This window comes from Sus scrofa, chromosome 7 (assembly GCF_054392235.1).
Source record: "Sus scrofa isolate SSC_HxYL_T2T_F1_AM1 chromosome 7, Sscrofa_HxYL_maternal_Yorkshire_Landrace_v2.0, whole genome shotgun sequence".
In the NCBI taxonomy this organism is placed as follows: Eukaryota; Metazoa; Chordata; class Mammalia; order Artiodactyla; family Suidae; genus Sus; species Sus scrofa.
The window spans coordinates 14,953,377-14,976,774 of record NC_139389.1 but is presented as its reverse complement, the minus strand read 5'-3'; the positions used below and the strand labels follow the sequence as shown (position 1 = coordinate 14,976,774).

General features: G+C 37.1%; 1 protein-coding gene and 1 long non-coding RNA gene across 15 annotated transcripts in view; one reads left to right on the top strand and one right to left on the bottom strand.

The window, feature by feature from the left end:
• Positions 1 to 23,398, bottom strand: part of LOC110261733 (uncharacterized) — a 1,083,992-nt gene that overhangs the window by 269,988 nt on the left and 790,606 nt on the right. For 2 of the 9 annotated variants that reach the window (XR_014809656.1, XM_084967484.1), the window contains one exon: positions 8,283 to 8,325. The exons of the other annotated variants lie outside the window; for them this stretch is intronic. The gene's annotated coding sequence lies outside the window, so the exon portion shown is untranslated. The remainder of the gene's footprint in view (positions 1 to 8,282; positions 8,326 to 23,398) is intronic. 9 annotated transcript variants of the gene reach the window in all.
• Positions 1 to 23,398, top strand: part of LOC146401208 (uncharacterized) — a 268,508-nt gene that overhangs the window by 217,413 nt on the left and 27,697 nt on the right. The window lies entirely within an intron of this gene.

Sequence of the window (23,398 nt, the reverse complement as noted above, 5' to 3'; positions counted from 1 at the left end):
TTATCCTCAAGCCCTCAGATTTCACTGTGCAACGACATCGTCCCCTGCCCCCACCCTACCCCATCTTTGTGGTGACTGAGGCCCAAACACAGCACTGCACAATGCTTTCAGTAAGTGTGTGAACTAGGCTGGAATCTGAGTAGGCACCCACCGAATCTTCAGGGCCTCTGGAGAAAGGAGGGTTGGCGGAGGGATGGCCTGTGAGATAAGAACATTGATGCTAATAGGACAGAGCCTATCCTTGCCGGGGCCAGTGGCTGGTCACTTAGAGGCCTTTTGAACCACACAAACATGGGGATGGAGATATGTTTCTGGATGATCCATTAAAAAAAGAGCAAAAAGCCCTTTTCGAATTTCCGGTGATTCCATCACTAGAGTGCAGCATTTTAGATCTCTTATCTCTAAAATTTAGACATACATACATAGGCATGTGTATTCTTGTCAGTTCCTATAAAGCTCATAATATAACAGTATATTAAATTTTAACTTCTTATAATATCACTGTCTAACGCTTCCTTCCCATTCCTCAGTGTATTATTTGAGGTGCTTCCAGAGGTCTGCTTACTATATTGGAAGACACGGCTATATTATGTGACAAGTTAGGCTTTTTTTCTGAAAAATATCCAAAGTCACAAGATTTTTTTCATTCTTTTTTAGGTTAACCCATGATGGAATACAATCCTCTCTGACATTCTGCCTGATCTTATGCTGTTAACCACATTTATATATTTCTCTTTGTCTCTCTTTGCCTAAGGGAACCGCCTCCCCCAAACCTTCCCAGTCATCTCATCCTAATACGTGGTTTTAAATACCATACATATTCTAACTGGCCCACTCCCCTCAATTGTAGATTCAGGTATTCCTTTTAATTTAATATGTTTAACATAAACTTCCTTGTTTGTCCCCACAAACCTGATCCTCCCTAATTTCAGTAAAGGCAGCAACATTCATTCTACCAGATACTCAGACTATTTCTCTAAGCACTCCCCCCCATCAGTAGATCCTGTTGTTTGGACTTCAAAAGACAGGTAAACCCATACAGCGCCTTCACTTCGAACTCTAGTCCAAGCCACCATTATCTCTCACACAGATTATTGCAACAACTTCTTACTGATCTCTATACCCCATTGTAACTTTTCTTAACACGTGATTTCAGAATGAACTATTTAAAACACAGACTCTATCAGGTCAAGTCTTTGCCTAGCATTTTCTACTGGCTTCCCAACTTACTCAGAAAGGGAATCTCCCTCCCCTTACCTTTGGATCTCACTTTGAAAGCTCAAGTTCTCTCAGCTCCAGTATCTTGCTTTTCCTAGAATTCACAGGACAATCTCCTACCTCAGGACGTTTGCACTTGCTCTTCTGCCAGCTGTTCAATCTTCCTTCTTCACTTCCTGTCTTGGCTCAAATGTCCTAGTCTCAGTGAATCCTTTCCTGACCACCCTATTTAAAATTGCAAATTATCCTTCTTGTCCCAGGTCCTTTTCCTGATTTTATTCCTTTCCCCCTCTGACAAATTGCACATTTATTTATTTCTTGTTTCCTTTTCCTAAAATATGAGCTCCATGAGGGTAGGGATTTTTGTTTCATCCACTGCTGTGTTGCTAGCACAAAGAACAGAGCCTGAACTATAATGGCTCCTCCAGAAGTATATTTGAATGAATGAATGAATAGACATGGACTACAGGTAAAAAAAAAAAAAAAAAATACACTGATATGTGGTTATCTCCACTGTCAAGAATTAATGGTAATTTTAATCTTTTACATATTACCTTTCTATAGTTTTAAAAAATAATGAACGTTACCTCTATCACCAGAAAAATAAAACTGCCTGATTAAATGCATTTTCATGTTAAAAGAAGAAAGATATGAAAGGAACAAAAAGCAGAAAAACAAAATTGTGTGTGCCTATAGATGAATATATCATAAATATGTACAAATGTATATAAAGAAGGAACAAAAAGGAAAACAAAAAACAAAAAGGAAATTGGCCCAGATATATACAGTGTCTTCTAATACCAAAACAACAGGTCATGTTTTTTCTTAGTCTACTCTATTTTCTCTTATTAATGAACATGCATTCTTTTATCATAAAAAATTAACCTTTAAAATAGAGGTTGGAGGAGTTCCCATCGTGGCGCAGTGCTTAACGAATCCGACTAGGAACCATGAGGTTGTAGGTTCGATCCCTGCCCTTGCTCAGTGGGTTAAGGATCTGGCGTTGCGGTGAGCTGTGGTGTAGGTCGCAGACACGGCTTGGATCCCACGTTGCTGTCGCTCTGGCGTAGACCGGCGGCTACAGCTCCGATTAGACCCCTAGCTTGGGAACCTCCATATGCTGCAGCAGTGGCCCAAGAAATGGCAAAAAGACAAAATAAATAAATAAAATAAAATAAAATAGAGGTTAAATGTGTTGCCATATATATACACATAAAAGGAAGAATAAGTTAATAATCTTAGCTATTGGTTACTCTTGAGTAGTACAAATTAAGTTGCAATGACTCTGTGTTATTTAAATTTAAAAAATATTAATTCCTTCAGCTTTGTGTTTTCCTATTGAAAAATAAAATTTGATTCACAGGAGGGATTTCATCTCTTTGTCCTAAACTTACGTCTTATTTCCATTAAAAATGTTTTATAAAAGTGTATTCCTGGGTAGTTAGATTAAAATTTTCAGTGAAATGTGATGGGCTCACTTTGTTTTTCAGTTCTTTAAGGTGTAACAATGATCTGATAACCTTGTTGTTATAATACTATATTTTCAAAATATTCAATGACATTTTTACTAAAATACACTTAAATAATAGCCCCTTAACAGATTCTTCTGTTGCCATCAGGATATTTGCTAAAATGAAGGGCTCTTCTTTCACCCTTGGCTTTGATAGCAATTAATCAGTGTAACAATCATCAAAGCCTTTTCTGCCTGGCCTCTCACTTGGATTTGTAGCATCCGTTGCTGGATATTACATTTTGAAAAATAAGCTTGGAGGTTTAGTTTGCAGAACACATTTTACTGTCACAAAGGAGAAGCATTTATGTTTCCTTCACTATGTGACATCAGACAGACCTCACCTTCCCAGATCTAGGGGAGATGGCTTACTTCCTCTCTTTCTTTTCTAGAGATGGGGCTCACCCTCTAAGACGAAGCCAGGTGGCTCCTCAAAATGGACATAGCTTAAAGCTGACCCAGAGCCCTGCCTGAGAACAAGAAAGCAGTAGTGCCTGGGGAGAAGCTTTGTCCAGCACCTCCCGACATCATGGGGACGCTTTTATAAGAGGGAAGCCACACTTCTGGGCTTCAGCCTCTCTGTAAGGTCCTCATCTATAAGGTTCTCAACTCCCATTGCTTCCAAAGTGTCAGTTATACCAAAGCCCATAATTAGATATTGTTAAATATAAAATCATTTGTATAATACCTTTCATGGTCATAGTAATATGTACAAATTTCCTTAAACAGAAGACAGGAAGGAACTAATATCATCTCTATCTTTTATTTTTTTAATTATTATTTTTTTTTTGGCCACACCTGTGGCACAGGGAAGTTCCCAGGCTTAGGAGTCAAATCAGAGCTGCAGCTGCCAATCTGTGCCACAGCCACAGCAGCACTGGATCCAAGCCACATGGACCTATGCTAGTTCACACCAATGCCAGATCCTTAGCCCACTGAGTGAGGCCAGGGATTGAACCCATGTGGATACTAGTTGTGTTCTTAACCCACTGAGCCACAATAGGAACTCCTCATCTCGTTCTTAATAAGATTTAATTAAAACTTAATATTAAGTAATCTTTACTTTTGTTAACGCAAATCTAATAGGAATGTAATGGTTGTCTAACTGTGTGCTCCACAGGTACTATTCCCACAGGGAAAACCCATCTCTGTATTATTCACATCAGCATTACAAAGTTTGAATAAACCCCCATTACCTTTCTGCTCATAGTATAGTGTTTTGGTTTGGTGTCTTTCTTAGGTTGGAAAAGATAAATGTGAATCACATTTGGGGTGGAGGAAAGAAATTGTCTTCTTGCAGCTTATTTTTAAAAATTGTCTCAAAAAGCCTATTTTGGGTCCTTATAATTTTGAGAAATATTATAAAATATGACCTATGCATTATATACTGTTGGTTATAGTAAAGGGGGTTGTAGGAAGAAAGAATATAGCTTTGGCTTTAATAAGAAAAGAATACAAAAGCCTGGATTTCAGCTCTTCCCACTGTACTCTGCAGAACAGAAAGACAGACTACTTGCTTGGTGGCACCCAGCCAATCTCTAACTAGAATCAATTGCTTTGCCAACAAGGAACACAAAAGATGTTCATTGTTTGCAAACCGAGTTTCCAGCAAAGACATCTTTTCTCCAGGCTCGAAAAACAGAGATCAAGACAGTTCTTTTCTGTTGCTTTTTTATGCTCTTTCTCTACTCGCGTTCAGAAACCCTTCTGGAAGAAAGCAAATCTGAATCTAATCCCAGAGGATAAGGAGACTTTTCACTTCACAGTGTGATCTCTTCATTACAGCTGTGTGACCACAGCATGGAATTGTTCTGAAAGACAGTGGCCAATATTATAATTATCTACATAAAAATTCACTGGGTAGCCTTTGTTTGGGTTTTTTAAATTTGTATACAGACTTTTATTGCCCCATCGAGTGGCCAGATTGACAGAATTGGGGGCGGGGAACGGAGAGGGACTTGATGGAGCCAATGCTGGGAGCAGAGAATGAGAGGGGAAAAAGATTTTGGAAGCTTTCCTTCACCTCCACCTTCTCTCCCTGCTCTTTATTTCCTCCTTCACTGACCTCCTGAGGATTAAAGTGAAAGTGAAATTGGAAACAGCAGCCAGTGATAGTTCTCTTCCCTGCCCCCGATTCTCTCTCCCTTTCTCACCATTCCACTGTTTGCCTCACCTTTTGGTCTCCAGCCCTTGACCATTCTCTTCACACCATTCAGCGTTCCCCTCTTCTCTTTATGGCCCTTAACTGGGGTTGTCATCACTCCTTCAGCCCAAGTCTCAAGATCTCAAAGAGCCTTCTGGTTTTGCAAGTCCTATTATCTCCATCCATAAGGCAAACAGACATGTGTATATTACCCTGGGAACCTCTCAAAAATTTACAACATTGTTTCTAGGACAGAAATATATTCTAGGTGTTGAACTGCCTACCCAGACAAACTTCCAGGATATAGCTAGGTTATGGTTTGTAGATAGGCATGATATATTTAAAGGAACAACAAAAAAGAACTAGATACCAGTGGGAAAATTGCAAAGATGCATATAAATCACTGGTGAAATGGCATCAAGTTCTATAGAGGGGTTTTAAACCAATGCTCATTTTATTATTTATGACTAAAATGAAGATGTATTTAGTGGGCTATATTTCCCCATAAAGGGTTTTTGTTCAGATGTGAGATGAGGGTTTGGGACACCAAGATAGTCACTGTGTACACTTGAAAAGAATATGTATGTATGTATGTATATTTTGAGATGAGCCATAGTTATTATCTGAGAAACTTGGAACATATTTATAATAGTTTCTAGAAGGAATTCTGGAACCATAAAAGCTTTTTTGTATGGGGGGAGGGGGTTTCGAGGGACAAACACTGGCAAGTAAAAGGACATTCATATGATGCTAAAATTAAACCTATTTAATATGACATCACTCACTAGAATGTACCTTTCAAAATGCAATTTGGTATTTCAGAAATTACTAATCTCAAACTTATTCAAACTATAACTAGTTCAAAAGTTTAAATTATTAAGATGTTTTTCAAACTATTGTACAAGGATGTTTAAAGTGAAACTTGCAATCACTCCAAGATTCTTGTTACATTCTGTATAACAGCATTTAGTACAATGTATTTAATTAAATTTGAATTATTTGAGGTTGAAAGATGTTAACAGATAGTCATGAAATTTCTGCAAGTGAATAAAGACTTATAAAATATGTCTAGGTGTTATTTTTATTTCTTTGTCTGCTTGCCAATGTGCCCACCTAACTCCTTAATACGCATTTTTCACTTCACTATCCCAAAGACTACCCAAATCCCAACACCACTGAGACATAGCAACCTTTCACCACCTTAACTTCTCTGGTGCATGACTGACACCTTCTTCCATCTGTACGCTTGGTCCGGGCACCAGGAAGTTGCTCTTCACATTGTTGCTTAATCTCACATCCAAACACATTTGTCTCCTTCTGTCTGCCCTGCCTTCATTTGTGTCCTCATCATTTCTCATCTGTTTCACTCTAAGTAGCTCACCTGCTCTCTTTGTCTTGAGGCTTGAGCCACTCTCTACCTGTCCTAAACACAGCCACGAGGGTGATATTTCTAAAGGAATCTGATCGCATCACTCTCTGCTTAAAATTCCTCTTCCTTTACTCCTTTTTACCTTTGGGCTAATATCCAAATGTCTTCAACACGTGAAACTGATCCACCCCATGTTTCAGTAGCTTATCATATACAGTTGTGCTGTCTGGTAGGGTAGCCATTAGCCCAATGGCTTTTAATGTATTTTTAAATAAGTTGAAATTGAATAAAAAGTCCATCCCTTAGTCACACTTGCCACATTTCACAGTATGAGTAACCACAGTGGCTAGTGGCTACCACTTTGGTGAGGGGAACTGTGAACATTCCCATTGATGCAGAAAGTTCTACTGGACAGTGCTGGCTGTCTCTTAATCATATAGCCAGTGCTCAATCCCCTGTCCTCCCTTTCATACTGTTACTTATACTCTTCCCCCTCTCCAGGGTCCTAAGGATTCTTCTCTTAGCTAAATCCTACTCACCTTTGCCTAATTCCCATCCCCATCTGGGCTAGGTCTTCTTTCTGTGGGTTCCATAGCCCGCTAAATAGAAATTCCTTGCAGAACACTCAATGTAGTTTCTGTTTTCCTGACTGTCTTCCCACAAGACTGGGAAGTCTTTTTAAAAACCAATGCCTTTTAATGTCTAGTACTCTGCCTGACTTATAGAAAGCACTTGAAAACCATATCTAACTATAATTCAAACATTAAATATCAACAAAATGCTTCCTCTAGGGTTTATAGTAAATATTCAGTGTTTACAGTTAGGGGTAACTGAATTATAAATGACAAAATTTGGAGTTCCCGTCGTGGTGCAGCAGAAATGAATCCAACTAGGAACCATGAGATTGTGGGTTCGATCCTTGGCCTTTTTCAGTGGGTTAAGGATCTGGCATTGCTGTGAGCTGTGGTGTAGGTCCCAGACACAGCTCAGATCTGGCGTTGTTGTTGCTCTGGAGTAGACCGGTGGCTACAGCTCCGATTCGACCCCTAGCCGGGGAACCTCCATGTGCTGCAGGTGTGGCCCTAAAAAAAAAGACCGAAAAAAGACAATAAATAAATAAATAAATAAATAATCTTCTTTTGATTTTGACATACTGGCTGATCAGATTATCCTACAATGCTTAATTTGCTTACTAAATATCTTTAAAACCCAATATGAAATTAAAAGATTAAACAAATGAGAAATAAATGACCTAAAGTTCTAACTTAAAGTAAAAAATACTTAATGTTATTTTGAAAGACTTCTTAGTGCTGGATGAATCTGGTGTAAAACATACAACATAATTATTTCAATAATACTAATTATTTAGCTTTCAACATGCCATGTTGTAAATGTCCTTTACTTAAAGTAGGACTAATTTTTATCATTCTTAACAGTTGAGTTATTCATATTTTAACCTAAGATGTAGACCACCTGATCACTTTTATTTGTTAAGTAGTCTGTGTGAGTAAACACAAGAAAACAGAATTTATTTTCCTACCTTCAGCTTATTCTAAAATTAATCATTCACAATTAGTAACAACACAAAGCATGGCTTCAGCTGTTGGTTTATCTTAACTGAAAAAACTGGTCGTTCACTTAGGGTTTCAACTAAGAAATTTTCATTTTTTTTAATTTAAAAATTTTTTAAAGTGTTATTTACCCAATACAATATTTTTTTCTACTGTACAGCATGGTGACCCACTTACACATACATGTATACATTTTTTTTCTCACGTTATCATGCTCCATCATAAGTGGTTAGACATAATTCCCAGCGCTATATAGCAGGATCTCATTGCTAATCCATTCCAAAGGTGATAGTTTGCTTCTATTAACCCCAAGCTCCCAATCCACCCCACTCCCTCCTCCTCCCCCTTGGCAACCACAAGTCTGTTCTCCAAGTCCATGAGTTTCTTTTCTGTGGAAGGTTCATTTGTGCCATATATTAGATTCCAGATATAACAGATATCATATGGTATTTGTCTTTCTTTCTGACTTACCTCACTCAGTATGAGAGTCTCTGGTTCCAAGGAAGATAAACAGCTGGCAAACAAGCACATAAAAAAATACTCAACATCTCTGATTATTAGAGACATGCAAATCAAAACTATGATGAGATACCACCTCACACCAGTCAGAATGGCCATCATCAGTAAGTCCACAAATAACAAATGCTGGAGGGGGTTTGGAGAAAAGGGAACCCTCCTTCACTGTTGGTGGGAATGTAAGCTGGTATAACCACTATGGAGAACAGTATGGAGGTACCTTAGAAATCTATACATAGAGCTACCATATGACCCAGCAATCCCACTCTTGGGCATATATCCAGTCAACTAAGAAATTTCTGCTTTTACTTTTCACCTACTCATGACAGTTTTATGTCAAAGCTATAGAGCTAAATTAAAAGGTAGATTGTGCCTGAGTTCACTTTATCCCCATTCTCTCATCTCCACCTCTCCACATAGTTGTACTTTTCCTGTAATAGGCCCAACACTTAGGAACACAACTTCAATAAGCTCAACTGATTTGCCTTAACCTAGTGTTTCAAATAAAGTTCTTTGATTTGGAGCTTAGTTATTTATATTCCTTTCCCCCAATGTATGCCCATACTCATTTTCTGCTCCGTGACCTCCATAATCACACACATATCACCAATAATTTTAATAAACAGATTATGAAATTGTAGGCATCTTGAGTGTAGTATTCTCCAGTTATGGAACTTTGGGAAGAAAGAGAAATTCAGGTTGAGTTGTGAAAATTTTACTCAACTCTTTATCATGCAAATTTTCATTTCTCTCCAGAGATGGGACTTTTTTTTCCCCCCAGGACTTTAGCTACCAAACATAAAATAAAAAATCCTCAAGGCTTCATAATTTTCAAAAGAAATCATACAATCAAGCATATCACTAGTTAAGATGGATGACTTTGTTAAAAGCAAAATCTGTTATTTTCTCACAGAAGTTCAGCAAAAAAGAAAAAGAAAGAATGGGAGAAGCTGATTGAGAAATTCCATGAAGAGACCCTAAAGTGTCTCTTGAGTAAACTCCATCCAGCCAGGCAAGCACTTTTTTTTTTTTTTTTTTTTTTTTTTAGTATCACAATAGCACCACCTTGGGAAGTCAAGCCCTCTCTAGATATATCATTATTTTCCTAACAGTCTCCTCAGGGCCTAATGTTTGGGAGGATAACAACAATCAGATATGCAGAGTGAAGCAGACATCAGCATGAACAGATCAATTGTGTGCTAAAGTATTATTTGGTGACTGATTCCAAATGCCCTTTCCCGCAAATATATGTTCAAAAATATATCAACAGCAGTGCCTTTGGGGACTCTATAGGGAAGAAAACAAAAGTAATAAAATAATTATTGAAAAACTGATATGTGCCAGCATTGTGCTGGGCGATTTCAATGTAATGAAGTATTTTTTTACTCATTATAATTTTTTTTTTCTTTTTGGGGCTGCACCTGCAGCATATGGAAGTTCCCAGGCTGGGGGTCAGATCAGAGCTGCAGCTGCTGGCCTACCCTACAACAATGTGGGATATGACCCATATCTGTGACCTACAACACAGCTCATAGCAATGCTGGATCCTTAACCCACTGAGTGAAGCCAGGGATCAAATCCACATCCTCCTGGATACTAGTTAGGTTCATTACCACTGAGCCACAATGGGAAATCCCACATTATAATACTTTGTTTGATACTATTAGTCCCATGTAATAGAATACTAAACTAAAGCTTAAGACATTGAACACAGTTTCTCAAATTCCTAATCAACAGGTGACTGAACCAGAATTTGAATCCATGCCTATTTTTGCAGGGACTATTCAAAGACTTTTGCGAGTCCTGGATACTCTTACCCCAAGACTTACCCCAGCCACATTATTTCAAATATGTTAAATTACACAGCTCACTTCAAACATAATTTATATATTATCAGACCTGTTGAGTTGCAATGGATAAAGTGAAATAACTGTATGGATTTAAAACATAATTTTTTAATTTTATAATTAAAAATAATTGTATTCCACATAGTCTTTTGCTTTTTTTCTTTTCAAGGTGAAAATTATTTTGTAGGCTCTTGAAAAGTTCAGGATTTTCATGTATGAGCTATGGTACCCACCAGACACAGCTGCTGGAGGATGAATCTGGAGATTCAGCCCCTTCCACTCAAGCAGGCTGGGTGGGCTTTTACAGCTGACCTCAAACTTCATCTTTAATGGTGTATTTGCATTCGGACTTAAATAATTAAGTTGAACTGTTTCAGTGATATTTTCTTTGACAGTTAGGAATATGGAGCAAGATTCCTTCTTTGCTACAACAATACTTGGTAGACAGTGCTACCTTAAAACTAAAGGCATGTTGCAAACTTTTCTGTTATTTGTCTTTCCTTCTAGACTCAGAACTATTTGAGGCCACTGGCCATTTCAAATTAATTGTTACAATGTAGAATGTGTCATTTCTGTTAGCACATACTAATAAGCATTCAATATGTATTTGTTGAATGAACACAGAAATGGATGGAAAGACAAACTGCAGAATGGGAGAAAATAGTTTCAAATGATGCCACAGACAAGGGCTTAATCTCTAAAATGTGCAAACAACTTATACAACTCGACAGCAAACAAAACAAAACAAAACAAAACAAAAAAACCAAAATCAAAAAAACCCAATTGAAAAATGGGCAAAAGACCTGAATAGACATTTCTCTAAAGAAGATACACAGATGGCCAACAGGCACATGGAAAAAATACTCAACATCACGGATTATTAGAGAAATGCAAATCAAAACTACAATGAGTTACAACCTCACACTGATCAGAATGACCATCATCAATAAGTCCACAAATAACAAATGCTGGAGGGGGTTTGGAGAAAAGGGAACCCTCCTTCACTGTTGGTGAGAATATAAATTTGTACAACCACTATGGAAAACCGTATGGAGGTACCTCAGAAAACTAACTATAGAATGACTGTATGACCCCAGAAATCCTACTCCTGGGCATATATCCTGACAACACATTCATTGAAAAAGACACATGCACCTCTATGTTTATTGCAGCACTATTCACAATAGCCAAGACATGGAAACAACCTAAATGTCCACGGACAGATGAATGGATTAAGAAGATGTGGTACATATACACAATGGAATACTACTCAGCCATAAAAAAGAACAAAATAATGCCATTTGCAGCAACATGGATGGAACTAGAGACTCTCATACTAAGTGAAATAAGTCAGAAAGAGAAAGACAAATGCTATATGATATCTGTTATATCTGGAATCAAATATATGGCACAAATGAACCTATCTTCAGAAAAGAAACAAACTGATGGACTTGGAGAAGAGACCTGTGGTTGCCAATGGGGAGTGGGATGAACTGGTGGGGTTAGTAGATGTAAACTGTTGCATTTGGAGTACATAAGCAATGAGATCCTGCTATATAGCACAGAAAATTATATCAAGTCACTTGTGATGGAATATGATGTAGGATAATGTGAGAAAAAGAATATATATATATATGAATGACTGGGTCTATTTGCTGTACATCAGAAAAATAAAAATCTTTAAAAAAATAAAGGAATGGTTGGGTACAATGAAGTGACTCTGACATTAAGTCTCTGAATAGGTTGGTGATACCCTCGCCTTAGAATCTGGTTTCCTGGTGCAGAGCTCAATCATTTTCACATCTAATCATATTGTTTTGATCACTTCCATAAATTAGAGTCCTTTTTGCTGAATGCAGGTAGACAGTCTTCAGACTGTTAATGGTTGACAATATTAGGAACAATATGACTATTCTTCTGGCCGCCAAAACAGAAAAGTTACATACACTCAGATAATTTCCTCTCCATTCTTAAATTCTTATCTCTTTTCTGATTTGAAGGCTTAACAGTTTTATGTTAACATATCATTCAGAATGATCCATTTGGCAATTTTTGGACTGTGGGTTCTTTTTCTGATTTCTTGTGTTAATAAATCATAGTCTCTTCCATTCACTTTTCTGGTGATTTCTACCATTTGCCTCTACATTACTCTTGCTTTGTCTTGCATACACAACAACATCACATGTACAACTTTGGAGAGTTATGCCAGCAGGTGAAAGGAAACAGATTAATCACTCAATTTCTGGACAGATGAATAAATGGAACAGACATCAGGAAAGAGTGAATGATTGATGCAAAATCTTTTATAAGTAATTCCCTCACGCTATCAGAGTCACACAATGTGTGTTTGTTTGTTGTTACGGAATTTAAATTATTATATTGAAAGATCAGTAATCATCCATTTACACCAATTTAAAAATATTACTTAAAACATTTTCAAGTTTCTTCAGAACAAACAGGTAGCAAAAGCCAAGCCAGGCTTTTGTATAGAAACTCAAATTGTTTTGTGCCTTGATTTTGAAAACATCATTTCCTACATGTGGAGTTCTTTTACTGTTTAGAGCCTACAATAAACATTAACTACTAATTCCTCACAGAACCTGACACACCTGAGATGAGTGAATCTTGCTTTACATAGTAACTTGTTTAGCTAAAGAGATATTTCTTCTCTTATCCCCCTCCACCCCTTTTTCAAGGCTTGAGAGAACGCCATAGAATTCAAGTAAGGAGGAGGAGAATATCTTGCATTTCCCAGTAGAGCTCATTGCAGTGGGTTTATGCTGATATCAGTCCCAGCTCTTTGAGGAGGACCTAATTAGTGGATTCTACAAGTGTCCCTGAAAATTAAGGGTTTCCCAAATTCTACAACCAGACCTTGGGCGGTGTCAGATAACTGCTCCTCTCTGTAGGAAGCCGCAGATAAGACTGTCCTACTGTTTTCAAGTAAGTGAATCCAGTTCACATTAGATAGGTGAGAAGAAAGATGGGGTGGTGTAGGAAAGATGTTGGGGCTCTGTCATTTTGTTTGGGAAGCAGGAAATGCCTGTCATGATCACCACTGCCTTCTAAAAGGCAGAGGGTATGTATGAAGGGTCCTTTAGTCCTGCTGAGCCCCTGGGGTTTTAGAGCTAGATTTAGGGATGGGGTTAAAGAGATACAAATTGCTTGTAGGAATAAAGAATAATTTGGAACCTTGAGTGAGAGAAGAGGATGCCAGAGAGAGTGTGGAAAAATTGAGAGAGGAGCGAGCATGAGCTGGATGTGGTGTGAGGCTGGGGTATCACAGGTGTGAAGTGATCAGGATGGAAAGACTGAAATGACTTTAAGAGCTGGGTGCCTAATATTCGATTTGAAGTTGTTTTGGTTGTAAATCTAAACAGGCCCCACTTCCCATCTCTCCAAAATCTTCAGTTAACTCTCTAAATAAGCATGCCTGTGTGGCATTTTAATGCTTTATTTTGTTTGTGAAATTGAGTAGTCTAGGTAGATAGAGTGTTGAGGGACATAGCTTTCTTGAGGGTGTGTAAAAAATTTCTTAACATGGAATAATTCAACACAGGAACTGAAAAGTGGAAGCAAACTTCACTACTAAGAATTAGTAGAAATCTTGGTGAGAACTTTCAAATTCCACCAGATGTAGAATAGGAAACCAAACTCTCTTTTGAAGAGCTTAACATGTACCAGATAATACCTGAGCTAGATATTGTGTTAAATTCATGTTTGTCTTGTTACATATATAGAAATTTTGGAAAATTTAGGAGCAAAATTGCAAAATTGTAAGCATTTCAGTACATTTTTTAAAAACCGTTAAAATACACATAACAAAATTTATCATCCTAACCATTTTTTAGTGTATCATTTAGTTGTATTGTCTACATTCAGACTGTTGTGCAACCTTCATCAAGGCATTTAGGAGAACATCAGTGTAATAGGGGGAAGAGAAAATGACGCCTTTGAAGAAAATACAATTTTAAACCATCTTCTTGTATATTTTTAAAGTGTGTTTTTAAAAAGTGACTTCTCAGTTTATATTGGATACTGTGTTGCCTATTCAGCTTCCATACTCTCCCTGTATTTCCTTTTCCAAAGGAATCCAGGTATCAGTCAATCAGAGCACCATTTGCTGGTCATTGTTATTGGACCAGAAATGGGATAGGCTTAGAATGAAAGACGTCTATTTTCCCACTAGGTATAAACAAAAGAGGTAAGGAATTTTTTTTTTTTTTTAACAACAATGAGTAGGAGAATAAGCCCTTGGATTAAGCCAAATCTGTTGTCAACATAAAAGATCACTGTGGGCATTCCCGCTGTGGCACAGCCAGTTAAGGATCTCTGCGGTGGCTCTGGTTGCAGTTGCAGCTTGGATTCGATCCCTGGCCCCAGAAAACACATTCACATGATGTTCCTGATGATGTGACAGAGTTAAGGAGACAGTCAACCAGGAAATTAGCCTTATCTCTGAAGTCATGTAATAGGAAATTATCTGATTCTTCAAGCTAGTTTAAGTTTGGTTTCTCAAAGCTGCTCAAAAGAATCTTAATGCCATATAGGCATATTTTGTTTGATTCTTATAATACAGCTCTTGAGGGAGGTGGTACAGATGTGATTATTATCATTTATAAAAATGAAAAGGTAAACTCAGAAATGTGGAATAATGTGCTCATGATAAATTTTAGAAACTGCTCTGGAACCCAACTAGGTGTTTTTTTAATCCTAGGTTTACTTCTTTTTGCCTAGGTTAAAATATACAATTGTATGTTCTTGCCCAACAAGAGAGTGAAATCTACACTTTTTTTCCCACTTTTTTAGGGGTGCACTTATGGCATGTGAAGTTACCCAGGCTAGGGGTCAAACTGGAGCTACAGCTGCAAGCATATGCCACAGCCACAGCAATGCAGGATCTGAGCCACATCTGTTACCTACACCATAGCTCATGGCAATGATGTATCCTTAACCCATTGAGTGAGGTCAGGGATCGAACCTGCATCCTCATGGATACTGGTCAGGTTTGTTACCACTCAGCCAAAATGCGAGCTCCCCTACAACCTTTTAAATATCCTAATTACTCCTCTATGTAGTATTCTACCAACCTGCTTCAGATTTTCAGATTTCCAGATTTCCAATTCAGTTTGTCTTTTGGATCACAACAAGAGAGAAAGGAAGTTGGTTTTCATATATTTCCAGAGTATGTTTCTTATATATCCAAGATAGGCCTAATAACATGCTGCAGAAATGGAGTAATACAGACATTTTGCTTGAAGTAAGGGAAAACTTTGATTTTCCTCATGCAAGAGGATAAGCTTTGGGGAACATTTTGGCCATTACAAGACGCTTTTACCTGTGAAATTAGTGTATTGATGTATATCTCATTTTTCCTGGATACCTTAAGAAAAATTGGCAAATATTACTCAAATGTACATCCTTAGAGCTAAGCCGAGAGGGAAGAAACTGTAATGTAGGTGGGGATAGAGCTGTTGGTAGCACTAGCTTGGATCCTGGAAGAGTGGAAATAAATGTGAATTAATAAATGTTTCCTTGAGACTCAGAATGAGACCTTCTCTTTAAGCTCTAATCAAGTCTTTTTGGAGTAATTAATTCAGAGAAAACTGTTTCTGTATATGATTTGAATCATCTTCCCAAGGTTAGTCATGGGCCACTTGTTTCTCACCAAGAAGGAAATATAGCAAATGTGGACAAGGAGATTCATCTGCTAAGTACAAACTAATAGAAAATCTCACTCAAGTGTCATTAGAACTGCTTTTTTTTTTTTTTTTTTGGTCTTTTTGTCTTTTTAGGGCCACACACACCCACGGATATGGAGGTTCCCAGGCCAGGGGTCAAATTGGAGCTGTAGCCTCTGGCCTACACCAGAGCCACAGCAATGATAGATCTGAACCACGTCTGCAACCCACACCATAGCTCATGGCAATGCCAGATCCTTTACCCACTGAGTGAGGCCAGGGATCGAACCTGAAACCTCATGGTTCCTAGTCAGATTTGTTTACACTGGGCCATGACCGGAACTCCCTAGAACTGGGTTTTTATTTCCTCCTAGAGATGTGAACTTATGTAGTTATTGTACTCTGTTCTATATTTTTCTATTGGATACTATCTTTTTGCTTTTAAGAGTTCTTTAGAATATTGAGATAGGAAAAAAGAAAACTAGAAGCAAAATATTTTAATAACCTTATCTAATGCTGCTTTTTATGGCAGCGGGTTGTGGTAAATTAAAGATAGGCACAAATTTTTAGTCTCTTCTTATTAATAGGTGGAGTATATGATTTCTCTTTTGTATTTGGGTAAGCTCTGTGACTGCTTGACCAATAGAATACAATGGGAATGATGCTATGTCAGTTTCCAAGTTCAAACCATAAGACAATGCTGTTTTCCTGTGGCAGGCAGAATTCTTAGATTTCCTCCAAAATTCTCACCCCTTAGAGTGCATGCCCTATACCATACCCTCCTGTGGGACCTGTGACTATGAAGGATCTTACCTTACATGGAAAAAGTGAGTAGATTTGCAGATGTAATTGAGGTTCCTAAGAAGTTGGCTTTGAGTTAATCAGAGGGTGGGGGTTATCCCTGTTAAGTCAACCTTAATCAGATAAGCCCGTTCAGAGAGGCTCCATATTTCCAACAAATGGTGCTGGGACACTGAGTATCTATACAAAAGGATGTAGTTGGACACCTCTTCACACTATACACAAAAGTGAACTCAAAATGGATAACAAGTGGGAGGGGGAGGGAGTGGGGTGGATTGGGAGCTTGGGGTTAGTAGATGCAGACTGTTGCCTTTGGAATGGATTAGCAATGAGACTCTGCTGTGTAGCACTGGGAACTATGTCTGGTCACTTATGATGGAGTGCGATAATGTGAGAAAAAAGAATTATACATGTATGTACGACTGGGTCACCATGCTGTACAGTAGAAAATTGACAGCACACTATAAGCCAGCTATAATGGGAAAAAAATCATGATATATAAAACAAAAAACAAAAAAATAGATAAAAGATCTAAATATAAGTGTTAAAAGTATAAAACCCATGTAAATTTTTGGATTGTATGTTCTAGTTCTGTGAAAAATGTCATGGGTAATTTGATAGGGATTGCATTGAATCTGTAGATTGCTTTGGGTAGTATGGCCATTTTTACAATATTTTTCCAACCCAGAAGCATGGAATATCTTTCCATTTCTTTGAATCCTCTTTAATTTCCTTGATTAATATTTTATAGTTCTCAGCATATAAGTCTTTCATCTCCTTGCTCAGGCTTATTCCCGGGTATTTAATTTTTTTGAGTGCAATTTTAAAAGGTATTATATTTTTTTATTCCTTTTCTAACATTTCATTGTTAGTATACAGAAATGCAACTGATTTGTGAATGTTAATTTTGTATACTGATACTTTGCTAAATTCATTGATCAGTTCGAGTAGTTTTTGTGTGGATTCCTTAGGGTTTTCTATATACGGTATCATGTTATCTGCATAGAGTGACAATTTTACCTTTTCTCTTCCAATTTGGATACTTTTTATTTCTTTTGTTTGTCTAAAGCAATCCCAAGGAACAAAAACCAAGCAGGAGGCATAACTCTTCCAGACTTCAGGCAATATTACAAAGCCACAGTCATTAAGACAGTGTGGTAGTGATGCCAAAACAGACATACAGATCAATGGAACAGAATAGAGAACCCAGGGATAAATCCAGACATCTATGGTCAATTCAGCTTTGACAAAGGAGGCAAGAATGTAAAATGTGAAAAAGACAGTCTTTTCAGCAAATGGTGCTGAAAAAACTGGATAGCAGCATGTAAATCAGTGAAACTAGAACATACCCTCATACCATGCATGAAAATAAACTCAAAATGGCTCAAAGACTTAAACCCAAGACACAACACCATCAAACTCCTTGAGGAGAACATGGGAGTTCTCTGACATCAATCTTACAAATGTTTTCTTAGGTCAGTCTCCCAAGGCAACAGAAATAACAGCAAAAATAAATCAATGGGGCCTAATCAAACTGACAAGCTTTTGCACAGCAAAGGAAGCCAAAAAGAAAAAAAAATACAACTTACAGAATTGGAGAAAATAATTTCAAATGATGCCACAGACAAGGGCTTAATCTCTAGAATATACAAACAACTTGTACAACTCAACAGCAAAAAAGCCAACAACCCAATTGAAAATTGGTCAGAAGACCTAAATAGACTTTTCTAAAGAAGATATACAGATGGCCAACAGGCACATGAAAAAATACTCAACATCACTGATTACTAGAGAAATGCAAATCAAAACTACTATACGGTACCACCTTATATCAGTCAGAATGGCCATCATTAATAAGTCCACAAATAATAAATGCTGGAGAAGGTGTGGAGAAAAGGGTACCCTCCTACACTGTTGGTGGGAATGTAAATTAGTACAACCACTATGGAAAACCGTATGGAGGTACCTCAGAAAACTAACTATAGAATGACCATATGACCCAGCAACGCCACTCCTGGGCATATATCCTAACAAAATGTTCTTTGAAAAAGATACATGCACCTCTATGTTCATTGAAACACTATTCACAATAGCCAAGACAGGGAAACAACCTAAGTGTCCATGAACAGAAGAATGGATTAGGAAGATATGGTATATATACACAATGGAAAACTACTCAGCCATAAAAAGAACAAAATAGTCGCATTTGCAGCAATGTGGATGGAACTAGAGACTCTCATACTAAGTGAAGTAAGTCAGAAAGAGAAAGACAAATATCATATGATATCACTTATATCTGGACTCTAATTTATGACACAAATGAATCTTTCCACAGAAAAGAAACTCATGGACTTGGAGAACAGAATTGTGGCTGCCAAAGGGGAGGGGGAGAGAGTGGGATGCACTGGGAATCTGGGGTTAATAGATGCAAACTATTGCCTTTGGAATGGATAAGCAATGAGATCCTTCTGTATAGCATTGGAAACTATATCTAGTCATTTATGATGGAGCATGATATAGGATAGTGTGAGAAAAAGAATGTATATATGTATGTGTGACTGGGTCACTTTGATGTGCTGTAGAAAATTGACAGAACACTATGTTTTCCTTGCTTCTACTTTCCAGATATGGCAAATAATGCTTCTAAAAACACTCATGTAGAAGATTTTGTGTGGACATATGTTTGCATTTCTGTTGGTTTTATATGTAGGGGTGGAATTGCTGGGTCATATGGGCATGCCAAGTTAGGTAGTTTGAGGAACTGATAAATAAAGACAAAACAAAAAAGGTATAAAACTCAAAGAAAACATAGGAGCAAATCTCACAAATTTGGATTGGGCATTAATTTCTTAGGTACAATTTCAAAAGTATAAGTGACAAAAGACATTACAGACAAATCATACTTTATCAAAAGTAAAACCTTGTGATTATAAAGACATAATAAAGAAAGTGAAAAGTCAATCCATAGAATGGGAAAAATGTTCACAAACTATATCTAGTAAAGGCCTTGTGTCCATGATATAAAAGAACATTTATAGCTCAATAATAAAAATACAAATTGCCCTAGTAAAAAAAGCAATGAGTTTGAATAGACATTTTCCCAGTGAAGGTATACATGAAATGATACTCAACATCATTACTCATTAGGGAAATGAGACAACAGAACTTCAATGAGATATTATATACGCACTAGGATGGGTATAATAGAGAAGACAGACAACAACAGTATTGATGAGGATGAGAAGAAATAGGAACACTTGTACATTGCTAGTTGGAAAGTAAAATGATATAGACTTCGGAAAATATTTATCAGTTCCTCAAACTACTCAACTTGGCATGCCCATATGACCCAGCAATTCCACCCCTGCATATAAAACCAACAGAAATGCAAACATATGTCCATACAAAATCTTCTACATGAGTGTTTATAGAAGCATTATTTACGATATCTCGAAAGCAGAAGCAAAGAAAACATCATCAACTGATTAATAGATGAGTAAAAGGTAGTATATTCATAAAAAGGAATGTTATTCAGCCACAAAAAGGAATGACGTACTAACACAAGATACAACATGATTAACTTTGAGAAGATTATGCTAAGTTAAAAAAGCCAGTCACCAAAACCATGTATTTGGTGATTCCAAATATATGGCCAGAAGAGGAAAATCAATAGCCAAAAATAGATTAGCAGTTACATAGGGCTAGAGATGAGGCTGGAATGGAGAGTCACTACTATTGGGCACAGTTTCTTTGGTGATGACAAAAATGTTCCAAAATTAGATTGTAATAATGGTCAAACTCTGTGAATATATTAAAACTATTGAATTACACATCTTAAATGAGTGAAATGTATGGGATGTGAGTTATATTTCAATAAAGCTTTTCTTTAAAAAAAGGTTGAGACCATCCCTGAATGCAGATATACTCCCTGTTGTCTTAAAGAAGGAGTTCTACATTAGTCCTACAGCTGCAAGGAAATAAATTTTACCAACAGTGACTGAGCTCAGATGAGGCTGTAGTCCTGGCTGACACCTTAACTGCAGCCTTCTAAGATCCTGAGCAGAAGATCAGGCTAAGTAAGATGTTTCCAGATTTCTGACCTACAGAAACTATGAGATAACAAATGGATGCTTTTTATATGACCAAGTTCATGGTAATTGGTTATGCAGTAATAGTGTCTAATATACGCCTACTTTTGGTCTTTTGGGACCCTTGCTTTTGGGACCCAGTGAAACCAAGTCACATGGAGAGTGTGCTTATGCTCCTAGCCAGTAACCAGCTCCCAGTCAGTAACCAGCATAAATTTCCAGCCATGGGAGTGAGCCAACTTGGTCATTTAGCCCCAATGAGTCTGAAGGTGACTGCCTAAGAGACCCCATGCAAGAACCATTCAGTTGTGCCCAGTCAACTCACAGAAATGTGAGAGACAATAATACTTTTAAGTTGTAGTTCTACAGCTATTGACAGTAGGGATTTTTAAATGCCTATTTTATCATGCATTCAAATGAGTCTTTTATCTATTCTCTTAATCTTATAAGGGTAACTCTGTTTTCATATTTCTTTATTTTTCTTTTGGAATCCTTCTGAATGTATTGAAGATTGGCAGGTGAGGTCTCTGAGGAAGAGCTGAAAGACATTTTTAGATATATCTTTGATTCAAAATGAAACACTTATTTTAATGGAAACTGCTATATTTAAAAAGAAATTTACAGAGAAAACAGACTTGTAGATGCCAACGGGGAGGAGGGAGGAAGCGGGATGGACGAGGAATTTGAAATTGGTAGATGCAAACTATTACATTTACAAGGATAAGAGATGAGGTCCTACTGTACAGCACAGGGAACTATATACAATCTCTTGGGATAAAACATGATCGAAGATAGTACAAGAAAAAGAATGTATATGTATCACTGGATCACTATGCTGCACAGCAGAAATTGACACAACACTGTAAATCAACTATACTCTAATAATAATGATAAAAAAAAGAAATCCTAGTGAGGGTTACTGAGGATACAACAGTTAACTGAACAACACATTTTCAGTATTAGACAGGTGCAAATAGATATGTATTTGTATTCAGGAAAACAGAAACAAAAGACAAAAACAATGCAAACACACTGAATCCAAATTAAGAAAGCATATTAAGTACCACAAAAAAACCCACTCATCACTCCAAAAGTATTAATATGGAAAAATGGCAGTAATAAATGAATTCCTTATGTTTTTATACTTCTGCTCGATTTGTATTTCCATACTAAATAAAAAGTACTGTGTAGTAACATTTTAGTCTCTGTGCCCATATGTATTATTCATTGTGGCTAAAGCCAATTTGCTCACAAGTACGATAATTATCTAATTCTGCATAGGGAAAGCTCACCTCATTACTGGAATAAAGTTTCTAATTCCAGGAAAAAGAATATTCAAATATTCTTGGGCAGAAAGTCAATGCATGGGCTTCAAATCTGCTTTGTTTTGTTAAAATTAGAATCAACAGTTTGAGAGCTACAGCTTCATAAGGAAGTAATCGCATTAGTCACCCTCTTGGCACTACATGGGTATTAATCTTTTCCTTTCATCAGTCTCTTTGACTCTTTCACTATTTTATAAGTCCCCTATAAAGCCAAATTAATAGTATTTCTTTATTCAAAACTCATGAAGGTGCAATTAATCATCAATGACTTGGGGAGAATAGAAGAAGCAACTTTAGAATTTCCAGATCATTTGATGGGCAGCTATAGTTCATGGGATATTTGAAGGAGTGGTCTCCTACCTTCTTATATCCTTATTACAGACAAATTAGACTATTTATCACCCAGATTAAATTACTGCCTTATTATTAAATTTAATGAATATACTTGAGATTTGGGGATTTTAAAATTCATTTTGAGTGTTTAGTAATTTTTGTTGTGAAAGTATAAGTCAGATTGCAAGAAGGTACAAGTCAATGGAAAGAAGGCAAGGAGATTTCTCAGCCCTCCAAGCAACATTCTCAAATTTTGATATATATGAATCACTTGGGAAATTTATTTAATTTTGGATTAGTTCTGACTGGAGATAATGGGGTAACAGGAGATTTGCTTCCCAGGATAGTCAACCAAATGCACCAGAAATGAAAACACAACATTAATGAAGACTCTTCCCTTGATCTCATCACGGCTTCCTCCTTCTGTCATAGAGACCTCAGATTAAACATTAGCTTATTAGAGAGGCTGTCTTTGGCCATACAACTGAAAGTATCTGCCTGTCCATAACCCTTCATATCACCTCAAAATTCTCTGATATTTTCTGTTATTTGCTTGTCTTTTTAATGTAATTCTTGGATCACACGCTCTGCCAAGGGAATGACCTTGTTTTTCATGGTTGCTGCTGAATCCCCAGAAACTACAACTGTGCCTGGTCAACAGGAAAGCTCAATAACTGTTTTCTGAGTGAATAAATATCTAGCCTACATTTCATTAATAATACTAGTATATAATAATAGTGAATATCTAGTTGGTTATCATTAGTGGCAATCTAATGTGATTGCTAATATTAAATGCAAATCTAACTGGAGAATTTCTCTAGTTGAGGGAAGCACCTCTAAGCCACATTCAATTTACAGCTAGGATCACTGATTTCCTTTGATGATGTCAACTGGCCAGTGGAGTTGCAGCCAATCACAAACCAAATTTTAATTTGCCCTATCCATGGAATTCATATAAGTGCCCCATCATGACCACAAACTGGTAAGGTATTCTTA